Below are 6,000 nucleotides of genomic sequence, written 5' to 3'. Positions count from 1 at the left end.
GGTGTTGGGAATACTGGTTAACTACATGCAGAAAAGTGAATTTGAACTTCTGTCTTACATCAATCAGAAATTAACTCAAAATGAAATAAAAACTTTGACACAAGACTGATAGAGTGAAACTCCTAGAAGAAAAAATGGGAAAGAAGTTCCTTGACATTGGTCTTGGCAAACAATGATGTTTTTAAAATACTACATCAAAAGAGCAAGCAACAAAAGCAAAAAACAATAAATGAAACTACATGGGAAAGGCATTATGCTAACTGAGATAAGTCAGAGAGAAATACAAATACTGTGTGATATCACTTGTTTGTGGAGTCAAAAAAAATCAAATTCTTATAAGCAGAGAGTACAGTGGTGCATACTAGAGGTTGTGGGTTGGGAAAATTAGGAAGATGTGGTTTAAGGGAACAAACTTGCAACCAGTGGGTAAATTCTGGAGAACTCATGTACAGCATAGTGGTCATAGATAACAATACTGTGTTATAAACTTCGAAGTTGCTAAGAGACTAATCTTAATTGTTTCCACCACAAAAAAAGAAATGATAATTATGTGATATGATAGAAATGTTACCTAATGTTATGGTAGTAATCCTATTGCATTATATAAACATACCAAATCAATACACCTAAGTGTACACAATATTATATGTCAATGATATCTCAAAAAGTAACTTTTTTAAAAAGTGAATACATGACAAGTACTTGTTTTGTTGACAGCAAGGATATAAGCAAGTTGTGTAAAACTGACTTCATTTCCAAGGACTGTAATGATAGCCATCTTATTTACTTACTCAGAGACCTGGAAAGAATGTGAAAGTAGACTAGCTGGTTTATATGAAAATGAACAGAAGAAAGGGAGGAGAGTCACAGAGACAGAAATGTTGAAAAGAGGACCTAAGCATAGGAAGGCATGTATCTTCTAACCACTAAAAACTAGATTGTCAGGAACAGATTGCCACTGTGTAAAATAGGGATTCATTTTGTAACTGATTTGTAATATGTAGGCCACATGTCCTGGGGAAGTACAGTTTATTCCTTGGTGACATGTATGCTGGCCATGATAGTCTTGGGGGCAAAAGTTCTCGATAATGTGATAGAGAAGAAAGACCTACTTCATTCTTGTTGACCTCAGGAGCCCTGGATCTTTACAAGGCTTTCACTTACCAACCAGAAATCAGAGGGAAGCCAATGTTAAGACCCAATAATCATGTCTCCTTGTTGTCCATCTGAACTTTTTGTTTACGACCTAAACAACCATGACTGGATTCTGCTTTCTCCAAAGAATTGCTTTTCTCCTCCTCAGGGTCCTGGTGAGTGTTCAAGGTAAGCATAGCCTCACTTCTTCAATTCAGCAGAGATATTGGATTAGCTCAAAGTCTCTGGGGAGATGATCCCTGGGACTGTAAAGACAATGCCTTTTTATCAAGTATTTGATTTTAACCAAATGTGGTCTTTAGTGACAATGAATGTTGATTTTCCTCCTGTGGAAAAGGACTCTGTTTTTCAAGTTCAGCAGTGAGATGTTGCAGACATATAAAGTTTGTTTTCTGAGTCAGCCCCAGTCACCTAAAAGCTCAGGTCATTTCCAAGGCTTCTCATAGTGGGTTATGGCTGAGAGACTACATAGCCTGGATCTCTGATCAGTCTGTCCTTCCTATACTCTTTGTTACTCTTTAGACTATGGGCATGTACATGAGAGGGGGCAGGGAGAGGAGTGGAGTAATCAAGTGAAGGGGAGTCTGAAGAATGTGTGAAGGCCAAATGTGTAAGATTATGTCTGCCTGGTAAAAGTAAATTTTTTTAGATAATTCTCTAAGACAAATTGCTAGATTTGGTGGTGGAGGTGGTAGTGGTGAGGATGATATGTGCGTATATGTATATGATAGAGCAGATATGGAAACCTTTCTGCCTATAAAGACAGTTCTCCCAATATGAACTATAGTGACACTATAAGCCTGACTTTGACTTTCTTTTTCTTCCCCACAAATCTATAGCTCAGATGTTTTTCTGTTTTACTGTGGTCTTTCTCCAGCATTGGCAGAACTTTGTCTTCCTGCCTATAATGTTCTCCCTTCTTACTTCTTGGACTGATCATCCTCCAACCTCATTGTGCACCAGCGAAAAGTGATACCAAATGCAGGTGCCCTTAGATGGATTGATATTAGCCTTGAAAGCAGAAGAGAGATCTAGCCTTACACGAGAGGTCTAAAGGTTACTGGTTGTGGGGGGTGATGGCTTTTGCCATTAGTCTAAATGGATAGAACTCTAGAACACCCAGCTTCCCCGAATAGTTAGCACCATCCTTAGATGTATCTAGAGAACCACAAGGAGATGGACAAATTGCACCAATTATAGTTAGATTCAGGACACAGAGAATCTATTGTACGATTATGTGAAATATGTGGATTTCCTGTATGCTTTAATGAATAAATAAATAAGTCTCCTAATATATGCTAATGAATAAATGAATAAGTCTCCTAATATATGCTAAAAAAAAAAAATGATGCCTTACAGACATCAGGATGTGCCTCTTTTGGTCAATATTCCTCTCCTCATTAGGGGTATTCAAGTTTGTTTTGTGACATCCTAATGGATCTGCCATTTAGGAAGAACTCTGGGCTTAGGAATGTCCTTTGGTAAATTTTCTCCCTTGTAGTTTCTTCAGGTCCCAATTGAAATCGTGTCTCTGTTGGGCCCCTGACTCAGGGGAAAGCAAACTATCAGGGCTTGAGCTCCTGAAATGAGAACAGTCTAATCACGTGGCTAGAAAGCCAGCTTTTCCAGGTATGGGCCTTGGTCCCTGGCTGCTTTAGCAATGTTCCTCATCTCTCTGTCCCTTCCCTCAACTACATTTCCTCCTGTTTCAAACCCCTGCAACCACGAGTCCCTATCTCTCTTATTGGGGAAATTCTATGCCTCTAAACAAGAGCAAGAGGTTCTGCTCCCCAGGTCCTTGTTCAATTTCTTGGAACTTTCAGTTCCTTGAGTTTGGAATGATAATGATGGTTATCCTTTTTTAGGCTTTGCAGGCTCTTTGGTGTTGAGGTAGACTCAAAATAAAATATAAAATTGATGCCCTCATTTCAGATTGGCCTCTCCAGTTCTGAGAACAATGAATAGATTTCTCATTAGGCTAAGAAGAAATCACATTTCATCAAGTGTATTTTTTCTTGGAGAGAACTTTTTAGAATCATATTTTTGAAGAGTATGTTCACATATTAAAGCATCTGTTCACATGAGTTTGCCGCATCTATTTGTGAAATTTAAACCTTGCTATCATGCTGTCAGAGAGCATCAAATATTTCCAAGCCTGGCACATGTTACAGAGTTTGTACAATACAAGTCAGAATCTTCCAACTCTCTTTAGATTCTTTCTGAACACTAAATCTCAGTCTCTACACACACATGTGCATACACACACACACACACACACACTCATAATTGGATCATAAAGTTCCTATATGGCATTTTATATATACTTTCAAAATTAACAATAGATTTTATATTTCTTTCTGTCCTATTATAACATCTTCTATGTCATTTGTATGGTTGCCAGTATTTCACTGTACTACTGAATCATAACTTATTTATCTAATCCCATTTGTTGCATATTTATGTTTTCAATTACAATGTTGTGATTATATTTTTATGAATACTTACACTGACCCAATAGAAAATTCATTATTATTTTCTCAAGGTAACATTCTAAAGGCCTCTGATATATATTGCCTAATAGTCCATCAGAATAGTTTTCAGGAGCTTTAATTTTCAATAACATTAACTGAGAACATACTTTTCTTCATTACCTTGCCATAGTGCATTATATCGTGTATTTTTATTCATATTTACCCTCTACACACAAATATTATCTTCTTTCTTATCTCATAGCCCTAAAATGTCTGTCATACCATTTATATTTTTCTCTAGAATGTTTTTCATTTTCTTACTTACTTATAAGAATTCTTTATAAACTAACATCATTTACTATTTGTCTTACATATCTTACCCAATTTTTGTATATTAATGTTTTAGGGTTATGCATGCATTGAGGGGATAGGTTACATAATCAAACCTATAAAGCCTTAGCTTTAGGATTTCTGCCTTTATTTATGCATTTATTTGTTTGTTTATTTTTGAGAGAGAGAGTATGAGCAGAGAGGGGCAGAAGAAGAGAGAGAGAGAGAGAAACTTAACCAGGCTCCACACCCAGTACAGAGCCTGATGCAGGGCTTGATCTCACTACCCTGAGATCATGATCTGAGCTGCAATCAAGAGTTGGTCAGTTAACTGACTGAGCAACCCAGGCGCCCCTAGGATTTCTGCCTATAATGCAATGCTTCAAATGACATTCTTCATCCCACAATTACTTTTAATCAAGTTTTATTTTCCATAAATAATTGTATAGTTTCATTAGAGAACATTCAAAACCTTACTGTGTCTGAATTTATTTTACTGTCTGTAATGATGTTGTATAAATTGCACCAAATAGGAATTATATTTTAGGTATGTGACCTATGAACTTATGAACTAATTATTTCTTTTTTAAAAATATTTTTATTTATTTATTCTTGAGAGACAGAAAAAGAGTCAGAGGGAGAAGCAGGATCCCTGTGGGGACCCTGATGTGAGACTCAATCCCAGGACCCTAGGATCGCCACCTGAGCTGAAGGCATACACTCAACCACTGAGCCACCTAGGTGCCCTGAACTAATTATTGCTTAATGTGCAATATTTATTACCACAAACCATTACGATTAATTTATATTTCCTTCCATCCATGTTATGCTGAGTGAAGTAAGTCAATCGGAGAAGGACAAACATTATATGTTCTTATTCATTTGGGGAATATAAATAATAGTGAAAGGGAATAGAAGGGAAGGGAGAAGAAATGTGTGGGAAATATAAGAAAGGGAGACAGAACATAAAGACTCCTAACTCTGGGAAACGAACTAGGGGTGGTGGAAGGGGAGGAGGGCGGGGGGTGGGGGTGAATGGGTGATGGGCACTGAGCGGGGCACTTGACGGGATGAGCACTGGGTGTTATTCTATATGTTGGTAAATTGAACACCAATAAAAAATAAATTTATTATAAGAAAATTTATATTTCCTTTGTTATTTTACTGATTAACAAGAATTTAAAGGAATTGTTTTACCGCATTCTATTCACTCATTCATTGAATAACTATCAAGCCCCTATACCTAGTATTTATAAAAAGTTTCTCAATGCACACTTGTTGAATGAATGCATACAATATACCAGGTACTGTTCTAATAGCAGAAACACAGAGGTGAATAAGACATGCAAGGTCTTTCCTCTCGTGGAGATTGTGTGTGTGTGTGACTGTGTGTGTGTGCATATACACATCTGTATTTTGTTTATTGTGGAATGTGGAAAGTGATAAACAAGTAAATAGATAAAATAACGCCAGATGGTGATAAAGGCTATGATTTAGCAAGCGAGCATCTCAATAACTCAGCCCATTAGATTAATTACGAAGCCTGTTATTTACACTTGTCATTTGGACTGAGCCAAGCACTTTAGATCGTCTTACTTGGGGCAAGACCACCCCCAGCTGTCCCTGATCTAGCACTTCCCCATTGTCTGCTTCTGCAGGAGTGAGACCCAAGAGCTGTCCGACCGCTGGCCCCTGCACAGGTACATCAGCCCCTCCTGCCTCCCGTGTTGGCTCCCAAGGGCTCCTTCCTTCCCACTGGGGACAGTAACAGAAGGTGCTGCTGCCTTTTCAGGCAAGGAGAAGCTCCGACTGAGGGGAGGAGACACGGTGTGCTCAGGGTGAGTGGGGGTTTGGCACGAGGGCTCCTGGGGCACAGTTTGTGATGACTCCTGGAGCCTGGCAGTGACCAAGGTGGTGTGTCAGCAGCTGGGCTGTGGCTCTGCCCTGGATGCCCTGCAGAAGGCGGCGTTTGGGCCAGGAACTGGGAACATCTGGCTGGATGAGGTGAAATGCAGGGACAGAAGGAACAGGGTATTGAACCAGG

Source organism: Vulpes lagopus, chromosome 21, assembly GCF_018345385.1.
Source record: "Vulpes lagopus strain Blue_001 chromosome 21, ASM1834538v1, whole genome shotgun sequence".
Lineage (NCBI taxonomy): Eukaryota > Metazoa > Chordata > Mammalia > Carnivora > Canidae > Vulpes > Vulpes lagopus.
Note: the sequence above shows the minus strand (reverse complement) of the source record.